The sequence below is a fragment of the Microtus ochrogaster genome, linkage group LG4 (assembly GCF_000317375.1).
Source record: "Microtus ochrogaster isolate Prairie Vole_2 linkage group LG4, MicOch1.0, whole genome shotgun sequence".
Classification (NCBI taxonomy): domain Eukaryota; kingdom Metazoa; phylum Chordata; class Mammalia; order Rodentia; family Cricetidae; genus Microtus; species Microtus ochrogaster.
The window spans coordinates 31,256,168-31,267,151 of NC_022030.1; the positions used below are offsets into that span (position 1 = coordinate 31,256,168).

The 10,984-nt window shown below is 43.4% G+C and overlaps 1 protein-coding gene across 8 annotated transcripts in view; it reads right to left on the reverse strand.

Annotated features, from left to right (window-relative positions):
- The window catches only part of Pam (peptidylglycine alpha-amidating monooxygenase), a 294,614-nt gene extending 285,027 nt beyond the window's left edge, over positions 1 to 9,587 (reverse strand). For 3 of the 8 annotated variants that reach the window (XM_026786113.1, XM_013351607.2, XM_013351608.2), the window contains exon 1: positions 9,416 to 9,584. The gene's annotated coding sequence lies outside the window, so the exon portion shown is untranslated. Of the gene's footprint in view, positions 1 to 9,415 lie in introns of all 8 variants that reach the window. The other 5 variants (XM_026786114.1, XM_026786115.1, XM_026786116.1 and 2 more) reach the window with 4 other exon arrangements.
- Between the last annotated feature and the right edge of the window lie 1,397 nt (positions 9,588 to 10,984).

Here is a 10,984-nt window from a genome sequence, read left to right on the forward strand (position 1 = left end):
TCTCTCTCTCTCTCTCTCTCTCTCTCTCGTGTGTTGCTATTTTGCCTGCATATATGTCTGTGAAACCCATGTCTGAAGAGCTCGTGGAGGCCAGAAGAGGGTATCTTCTGGATCTGGAACTACAGACAGTTATGATCCACGATATGGGTTCTGGTACCTGAACCCAGGCCTTCTAGCAGAGCCGCCAGTCCTCTTAACCAGTGAGCCACTTTTCCAGTTCATCACAGGTACATCTCACCTCTTCTACTTGCATGGACACAGCAGCTACTCAACTTCTTCAAGGGGAAGTTCCAGTGTAACTCCCTTAGACAGATAATCTTCTCCACCGCTCATATCAAATTCCCAGGTGCTACTTAAACATTTCTCGTTATTGTCGGAATAGTAGCTAAATTTTTAATGCATCCAGGAACTTTCAGTATGAACAGAGCCAGGAGCAATCCAAATTCATCCAGTCCCATGACCAAAGGTTAGCCTCCATGACTGTATTTCACCTTGCTACTTTCTGTAAGAGGTCTTCCGAACAAATAACACCTTCCTCTATATTCTTCCCACCCTTCCACAAACATACCCACCCAATCATCAGCATTAGTCAAGCATTCCTTCTTCAGATGCCTGTTATGCAAGCCCACAAAAACACTGTGCAGTTCAGATCCATCCCCCTCTCTTCTAATATAAATATTTGTAAATTTTTAATGTTATAATGTGTACATGTAATTAATGGTGGTCTTTTTCCTTAACCCTTTACCCCATGATAGGATAGTTCATGTTTTCCCCTTATCATATCTCTGAAGCCAAGAATACTGTGTCAAGCTCCAAACAGAAGTTGGGGTTGAGCATTTGTCTAGGAGGCACACGATCCGCAGGCACAAGATCCTGGACTTCGTCCTTAGCACTGAGAAAATAAGCAGTGAGGAAGGGAGAGAGGGAGGGAGGAAGAGAGGAAAAGTCTTCCATATGGCTAGCACTGGATATTTGTGAAATAAGTGTTAGGCACTTTATTGGGAACCAGAGAACTAGAAGGCAATCTCTGGCACATTAATATACAAACATTCTACAAATACTGAAGTTGAAGGTGAATCTATCAGTGGAAATCTATAATCTGATGGTGTGTTGCTATTAAACCAGAAGCAGCAAAGGGGAGCCCATGACAATACAAACTTTGGAACAGCTCTCAGGACGGACTGTAAAACAATGGGGCCAAGAGAACCTGCTCCATTAAGGAACTATACAAGAACCAGTTTGAACAATTTACTGAAACCACATAGTTATGAGTTAGGTAGTGACAGTAACTAGGTGAAAGGTTACATTTACATATCCTATTAACAGTGCCTTGACTCATCATTCTGTTCTGGAAACATTTACCTTTGCAAAAACCCATCCCAACTTTCTCTCCTTGGCATTTCCCATTCTAAAAGAAAGAGGACAAAAAAAAATCTCCAAGAAGTCTTTAGCTCCCTGGAAAATGTTTTAAAGACATTTCCTTCTGGTCGATTAGGCAGCCAGTAATAGCTGAGTGAGGCAGGGGCCGGGAGAAAATGGCACATAACAGGAAGAAGCCACTTTGCTCCTGATTAAAGTTACTCAAGTGCAGCTGGAGAAGACGTCCACACTAGGACTTCTGAGCACTCCAGGGTCCCCTGGGTTGAAGGACAAGACCTGTTTTTATAATCCTTGTTGTTAGTGCTTTACTTCCAAAACATTACAATCCATATAGTTCTAAATTCTCTGGGGGGAAGGAAAAAGTTTATTAGTTTGCTATTATTTCCTTACTGTGGACGTCTTTAAAGGAGGACTGGAGATTGATGAGCATGAGAAACAATCTGGTTTCCTTTCCGTCCATTGAACCTCCTCATGCAGAACGCAGCAAGAAGCTTCGCTTTGTTTCTGAGGGATGGGCACACCTACAATTTCAACAATGTCCTCCAGTTTTTCTGTCACCCGTTTCCTAAACCCCTGTCTACTAAAGGAAGCCAGAAGCTGGTGCAGATTGTCTCCCAAGGTAAGAGAATGACAATTCCCAATCCCATACAGTTTGTAGGCAGGGAATGTAGGCAAAGAAAAACAGCAGCACTGGTAAGAACTGTGGGAAATGGAACAAGCAGAAACTGAAAGCCCATGAAACGGCCGCTACCAACAGAGAAGAGGGATTGTAGGAGGGACCACAGGCCAGTCTCAAAAATCCGTAGAAATAATGCTTTAGAATCTATAGTTAAAATAAAAGACAATTAGCAAAGCAACATTTAAAAACTAAACAGTAAAATGCCACCGATAACAAACATCCGCTCTCTGCAATGGACTCCACACTGGTGCAAGCCTCAAGAGAGAGGAATCTGGGGCTTTCCCAAAAGTACCGAAATGTGAGGATTACCTACAATGACAAGGACTTTTTGCTGTAACCAGTGATGCAAATAAGAAATACATGTATGACCTACAACAAAACGGTTTCTTTAAATCCTGCAGTTATCATAGTAATTCAATACTGAGTTACTGCGTTTAAAAGTTCCCAAACTGCAAAGGATAGCATCTTTAGTGAAGTCTGGGTTGTGGATACAGGTACTTTAAAAAAATAATCAATATTTAAATACTCTAAAATGCGAAAATTTTAAAACTCTCAATTAGTTTTTATGAAAGTAAAAAGTCATTGTCCTACAAATATATTTAATGTATTTTTATTATCTCTTTAATCATTGTGTATGTGTGTAGATGTTCAGATGAGTGCAGGCACCAGTGTTGACCAGAGGTCTTGGGATCTCTCCAGAGCTTGAATGACAGGTAGTTGTGAGCTTCCTAACAGGGTTCTGGTAACCAGACTCTGGTCCTCTGCAAGAACAAAATGTGTTCTTAGTCCTTAAGCCATCTCTCCAGTGTCTACAAATACTCTTTCAAAGACATCTTTTGGCAATGGTAAATGGATCCTGTAACAGCTTGCATTTGTAACCAGACATTTTTTTTTCTTTCGAAATGTCATCTGGTAAGGGCTACCCCTTCTCTGCTGTTTCTCTAGCTGCCCTCTGTGTCGTCAAGGACAAGCAGGCAAGACCACTCTCAAAGTAGTACAGAGGGAAAAACAACTATCTTTCCTGACTGCTACTGCTGTCTGCTGGGCCTGGCACCTTCTATGCTTTTAATTCTAACTCCTTATGGTCCATGCAGCTCACAATGAGCTTCCCCTCACTGACAAGGGACAAAGAGGCTCCTTGGTATTGCGCTTCGATTCTCCTGGGTCACTCAAAGTTATACTTTAATGTATTACATTGTTATTAGTCAAGTTCAATTCCTCTTGGTTCTGAGCTGGTTCTCTTAAGTTCTCTGGACAGGAGCCATGTGGAAACCGTGTTCCTGTCTTTAACCTTATGTCATTCTAGGCCTAGTAGCTGCTGGAGCAGATACGTTGCAGATGCACACAACTAATGTGGCTTTTGGTTTTTAATACTAAGAAAAAACTCAAGATAGTTTGCACAAGTTCAGACTCCTGGGCACATATCTGAAACCTACAGCATTTCTGTTATCACATGACTTCAAGAGAACAGTGCAAATGACTTTTTATTTTTCCTTCCCAGCTAAGTCTATCATATTCAAGCTGAAAGATTCCATCTATATAGAGAAATTCATGCAAACCTAACATAAAAACCAGCATCATACTTATATTGTCAAAATCATTAACTCCTCCTTACCATGAACACAGAAACAATCTCAAGTTTTAAACTAGTAATTTCCTGCAGTGACTGGCCAACCATGACTATCAAACACATGAAACATGGGTAGTGCAACTGGGGAGTTGACATTTTAAAACTTTATTCCATTTTTTATTAATGTAAACAGTATTGGTAATGGCTCTCCAAAACAATCAAGTTAGCATCTCATGGACATCAGGAGATGAGAAAAAAAAAAAATGCCTGGGTCAAAGAAAAAAGATGACACTACTCACAGAGAGAGTAACAGGAAGAGTGGCAATAGTCCCTGAAACCAATTCCCACGTTAAGAGATGGCAAACAAGTGGGACCCATTGACTCATAATGGAGGAGGTGAACCCTGGGCTATAAAACTGGAATCTTGCATATTGTACATTATATCTAACTTCTTTTTAATCTAACAGGAAAAAATAATTACCTCTACATTTGAAGGTCATCTGTGATGTAAACGCTCTTGAGAAGACACTATACAATGAAAACAATGTGTTCCTTTTTTTATAGATATGCAGAAATTTGGATGACTGGTAGAGAATCACCTCTGAACATGTTACTAACACAAATATCTCAGAAATCTACCATCTCTCCATCTTAGGTAACTTGTTTGTGATCATCATTAAATCTTGCTAGTACTTCAAGCTTTCAAAATTATTATCCTTCTTCCACTACTGCCTCCTCCTAAGTGTTCTTTCTACATGGGACCCAGAACGTACCTGGTAACACAAGTCCAATTGTGTCAATACTATTTCAATCTTCACTGTCACCTACCGGCTTTCAGAATCAACTGCCCTCAGTCAGTTCCACTATGTTGGGTGTTGTCACTTTGTGTCTACCTGTGGGCATGTCCCCAGACTGTCCTTCTAAAGAATGTGTGTTAAGCCATTCTTTATAGTTATGAAAATGTAATGTAGTGGCTTGAATTGAATTACACTTACTGATCTATTTAGCTTCTTTTACACAATAGTATTTTTAAAAAATATTTGATCATTTCACATTTTGAAATATTTCATAAATATAAATCTTAAGTCCCTCTCTTAAAACTCTCAACACCTGACAATTGCTGGCTTCCATCTCAACCTGAGAACACTTGGCTGGTTCCCCTTTAACAAGGTCTGGATTTCCCGGATGTCCTTTCTGTTCACATTTATTTCCTTGTTTACACTATTCATTAGACTTCCATTCTCAAGTTCCTGGGGATCTGGAGCATCTTTCAACTCTCCAAACATTTGGGGTCTTCATGTTTCAGATCTTAGTAGACTCCCTTCCTCTGACATTTTCACTGACCACTGCCTACCACCAACCCAAAGAATAAAGAGGATGCTTTTTATGCTTGAGTATCCAGGACCTGACATTCCATTACGTCTTACACAATTTAGATGAGGAAGATCTACTTCAGAATATTCTGGCTATATATTTATGTATGTCATGCATTATTTTTAATTTTGGCCCTTTGAATTGCCATTCCCTCCTCCACCCCAAATTTAATGGCAAGTGATGCTCAAAAGAGTCTCCTGGTTAGTGTAGCTCGTGTATCTAATCTTTACAAGAGTTCACTTACATAAGTACTTCCATTACTCCCATTTTGTTGATGATAAAACTGAGTGGTTTGAAAACTTAAATAACTTTCCAAGAATAAAGGACAGGTAAATACTTGGGGAACAATTCAGACCCACCAGAACCCAAAGCCAAAAACTTTTAGCCATACCTTATTTACAAACAGATTATTTATTGTGCCCTGGATAATGCAAGACCACTTAAAGGTTAGAAATAAACCACAGAACTATGCATCTGACAATTGGAATTATAACTCTATTCCTGCCACCAGCTATGTGTTTAACCTTACATCAGTTGCGGGTCTTCATCTCAGCAATATGAAATAATTAGATGTTAGGCATGATCACAGGTCTATAATCAGCATTCAATAGCCTGAGTTAGGAGGACCATAAATTTGATGTTAGCCTGATCTGTATATCAAGCTCCATTTTAAAATAAAACAAGAACAAACAAACAAAAACAAAAGACCTAGGAGAGAGATAATAAAATGACTACAGTTTCTCCAAGTAGACTTGATAGCACACAACACCAAGAACAATTCATTCATAGACTGTCTGGTCTATTTTTATATAGTTTTAATAATTAGCTCGCCCAGCCTAAAGGAGTTAAAGGGAAGAGAGTTCATACAGAACAAGAAGCTCTCAAGTGTGTTATTCATGGCTATTTCATCAAACCACACAGTTACCAAGGCAATGATAAGAATCTTTAATCTCATTTTATGAATAGGATAACAAATATACTGAGCTATAAGGGAGGCAGCAAAGTTAACACTACATCCCTCAGGCTGTCCTTCAGCCTGCCATACTTCATTGTGTGGCTTCAATCAATTCTCAAAGGCCTACATGCACGCAGCATAAGAAACTCCTCCCCCAACAGGTAGTTATATTCTCCTTAGAACTAGGGAAAGAACCCATGTCATTACATCACGTGAAATGCAACTTAGTTGGAAGGGAAGAGCCGGGATCAGTCTTTTCCAAACAGACATCTTACTTATCCTGTGCTCCAAGCTTAATAATTAATTAATGATTATTATTATTATTAATGATTGGTTTTAAAATAATTCTCACTGGTGACTACATTAACCTTTTTAAAATTAAAAAGTATTTAGAATAATGATGGTGATTTATTATTATTATTATTATGTGTTTGGTTTGGTTTGGTTGGTTTTGGAGGTTTTTTTGCTGTTGTTGTTTCTTGTTTGCTTGGTGTTTTTTTTTTAGCTAAAATACAAAGAAACAGCTTTAATTTAACTTCTTAAGTCAGATTTGCAGAGTCAATCCAGAGTTCATCCAACATTTACGTATCTGTGGTGGTCTGAATAAGAAATGTCCCCCAAAGGTTTAGTGTAGTGGTATTTCATTTGTATTTCAATAAATAAAGCTTGCCTGAAGGTCAGTGCAAAGCAGCCACAGTAGTCAGCCATACAGGCCAAACAGTGGTGGCACAAACCTTTAATCCCAGCAGCCACACTAGTCAACCACAGAGGCCGGGCAGTGGTGGTGGTATACACTCTTATTCCAACCACTAGAGAGGAATATAAGGCAGGATGAGACAAGAACTCGCTATTTTTCCGAAGGTTTCACTGAGGCAAGAGCTCTCTAGTGGCTTGGCTGCTTTGTTTTTGTGATCTTCAGATTGAACCCCAATATCTGTCTCTTGGTTTTTATTAGTTGTGCTACAGTTTAGTATCTGAATACTGGGTCCTTGGCAGGTGGAGTTGTTTAAAAATGCTACAGAGAGTGTAGGGTATGGGACTCTGTCTTTGGTAAGTTGCTTTTTGATCATGGTGCTTTATCACTGTACCAAGAAAGCAGCTAAAAGTGTTCAAGCGTGTCTGTTAAAAACTGTATGTTTGTGGGTGGACATGTGGGTGGCTGCATGGGTAAAGGTGCTTGCTATCAAGTGTGACACTTGAGTTTGATCCCTAAAACCCAGCGTGTACTGTGATTTCCAACTATGTGCCTGTGCCTCCCCACAATTAAATGAATTAATATAATAAGGTTATTTTAAATTACGGTCATAAAAACAAAACAAAAACCCTACACTCTCTAGTTATTTTTTAGAAACTATCGTTTTCTTCCCAAGTGCATGAGAAAAACATGGATGTGGACCCAAAGCCAATTGATGCTTTGGTTGAAATGATGACATTCTTTTAATATTTTCTTACCACATAATAATCCTATAGCAAGGATTCTCAACCTAAGGATCATGACCCCTTTAAGGGGCAAAGGACCCTTTCCCACGGGTCACATATTAGATGTCGTGCACATCTAATTACATTATGCATTATGATACACAACAGGAGCAAAAATACAGTTATAAAGTAGCAACGAAATAATTTTATGCTTGGGGGCTACCACAATATGAGAAACTATATTAAGCGATCGCAGCATTTGGAAGGTTGAGCACCATTTTCTTACAGAATGCTTTTCTAAACTTTGGCTCTAAAAAATTAATTTTCCAAATGTACCTCTATTTGGTGAAAAATGAGCAAAGTGCATCCTTAGGGAACCTGGTATTTATTCCAATCTGTGAGTCAGCTTCACCAAATCATGATCCAAAAGGGCCTCAGATAGTACATTCTTGACAGCATTGTACCAGCCACATATAGTTATTAGCCTATGTTGGATCCATATAAAGATATGGGTGTCACTAAATTAGTTTAGAAAGCCCTTTAGGGCAAGAAATATATTCCATTCTTGCTCTTTAAAGCGCCCAGCAGACTGCATTGCACAAGACATGGACTCGTGAAAATGTCTATTAAATTGGGAATATATGAATGACAGAATTTGCCATTTAATACAAAGTGTAAATCTGACTCTCTCAGTTCTTTCCCCTTAAGGCAGATAGAAAGACATTAAACAATGACTCTTGTGCCTGTGATTATCAAGTTCAGATACTACGTATTTGAACTCACTTTATAAAGATGAAGACTTGGGGGGGGGGTAGTGCTGGAGAGATGATGGCTCAGCGGTTAAGAGCATTGGCAACTCTTCCAGGCCCTGAGTTCGATTCCCAGTAGCCACATGGTGGCTCACAAAGATGACGATTTTCTTCCAAAACTAAATTTAAATTTACTTACAGGATAGAAACAGGACTGTAGAGAAAACAAAACACCCGAAGCAAACAAAGTTCTTAAGTATAAAGGCTGAGGCCAATAGTGTCTTCTTGGTAGTCGAATTTCTATAATTATGGGGATAGAGATTCACAGCTCGGACACAGGGTTTGCTGAGTAAAGGGCAGTTTCAACTCTGAACACCATTAACCACTTCCAGAAGAAGCATGCTGTGCCTCTCAGGCTTAAAGAGCTCCAGGCCAAATCATTCAGAATTATCACCGCATCTCAGCTTTAACACGGAACTCCGACCCTCAAGATAAGGAGGTTCATTAGACAAGAGACCTAGACTCAAAACCACCACATCACACCCCTAAATCGTCCCAACAGGCTCTAAGCAGAACAGCATATATTTTGTTCAGGACAACAGAGAGTATGATGGGAGAGTACCAAGGCCACACAGAGGAGGTGACCCAAGCAGACTGAATTAGTATAGGAAGTGGCTGGCGGGTGCTTTCCATCCTGCCTAGCGGAGCAAGCACTCTTCCCTTTCATATTACACACACACACACACTAAGGCTGGCAAATCGGCGGGGCGAGAGCAGAGCTGGGCAGGCACACCGCAGCGATGAGGACAGGTAATTCGCAAGCTTCCTGGCACTTGCCAGGACTTCAGGGCCCCAGTCGCTATTCCACTGCCCTGTCCCTCTCAACCTTCGTGGCAGCCCCTACGACCCCCAAACTAAGTCCTAAGGACAGGTCCGGGGTCCCGCGGGGTTCCCCACTGTCACTTAGAGTTGTTCAAAATGGGACAAAAGCAAACCAAGGCGAATGAACAAAAGCGACCCAAAAGGCGAGGGCGCAGTTAGGGGCGACGGTGAGGACAGCAGGAGAGGAGAACGCGGTGGCGCTGACAACCCCGGGACTGGGGAACGCCAGGAAGGCTCGGGACGCCAGATGCCCTGACCCGGGCCGCGCCTGAGGAAATCCACCACGGTCCCCGCGCCAGGAAGCGGAGGGACCAGCAGCCCGATCCCCGCCCGGCCTCTGCCCAACTTCCGCGCCCCGCTCCGCGCCAGCCCCGCTCCCCTCCGCGCCCCGCAACGGTCGCACCAACCTGCGCGGCCGCAGGCTCTCTCCGGGACGGAAGCCCGAGCCCGCGGGCGGCGGGCGGAGTTAGTTGGAGGCTCCGGTTCCCTGGGCGGGGACAGGTTGAGCACGCGGCTCCCGCGGCTGTCCCGGCTGCCTGGCTCCGTCCTCCCTGGTCGCGCTCTGGGTTCCCGGACCTCCCGGTCCCTCCCCCTGGGGCGGCTCCCGGCTGCGCCCCTGCCTCCGCTCCGCCTCCAGCCCTCCCTCCAAGCCCAGCGCTGGCCGGCCAGCTCCCTGGTAGCGCGTGGCGGGTGTCCGGACTCACGTGCGAACCAGAGGGCTTCAAGTCGTCCAAGGACCCCTCTGGAGCGTGGAGAAGGCCAGGCCCGAAAGTCTCTGGGACACCGCGGCGCCCTGGGTCCTTTCAGGCCAGCCCGGTTCAGTGGCTGCTCCAGCTGAGGGGAGAGAGGAGGAGGAGGATGTCCGAGTCGCTCTCCGCCTGGCTTTGGGTTCCGAGGCTGTTTTCTGAGTGAGTGGGGGATCCCCCACCCCGCGCCCTCCGAGCTGGAGCTCTGCTAAGCCTTGCGCACCCGGAGATAGGACGCCTGGTTTCGAACCCTTAGCAGAGGGGTAATTTCAATAGAAGTCACCTCCCGCAGCCAGCTTCCCGAATTCGGGCCATAGGCTTCCCGGCCAGTACCCAGAGGCATGCTTCTTCAGACTCCCCACCTCCACCTGGGGTCCCTTTCTGCTATGTCTTCCTACCCCTGGACATCATTCGGTTTGGGCATGCAGGCACCTGTGCCACAAGTAAGCACACAGGTCAACCAGCGGAACCCCTCTGGATGTCACCCCGGAGCGAAAGAAACGGAGATGAATGACTTACAGCCGGAAATGTTATGTACTAGCAGAGGCTTAGTAATATGCATTACTAACCCCACACACAATTGAAAGACTTTGAAATGAAAATGGTATTTGACTCTCCCCTTGTGTGGCGGCTACTGGAGTGTTCGTGGTGTCTATTCCCTCAAAGTCCTCTCTTTCTTTCTTTGAGTCCCACCTCGTCTTTCATCTTTATCCCATTCCAGATGCAGCCCTGAACGACCCTGCTTCCCCAGCTAACCGCTGGTCCTTCCATGAAGCGTCCTCCGCTTAGTTCTCTAGAGCTCTATTGGGCAGGATTAGGGGTGTTGGAAGAGGGGGTCACTGAAGATGGGGAAGAAGTCCGCAGAATGAGGCGAGAAAGAAGGTGAAAAGAAAGAACTGGGGGAGCCAGGCCTGGCTCTTAAACCACAGGGGAATTCACAGAAAGCTAATCTGTCTCTCAGGAGGGTAACTACTACAATGGACTGTCCCCCACAGCATTTCCGGGCAGCCATGGTGAGCCAGTGAGAAATCAAGTAGACCAGGCAAGTTTGAGATCTCTTTCTCAACCCAAATTCCAAAACAATAAGTCTTTAATCCCAGACTCTCACCTAGAGATAAGAAATTCTTTGTGGAAACTGAATGTCATCAAAAGATGCAAGAAGTTGATTCAGCTTACATACATACAGAGAGAGAGAGAGAGAGAGGGAGAGAGAGAGAGAGAGAGAGAGAG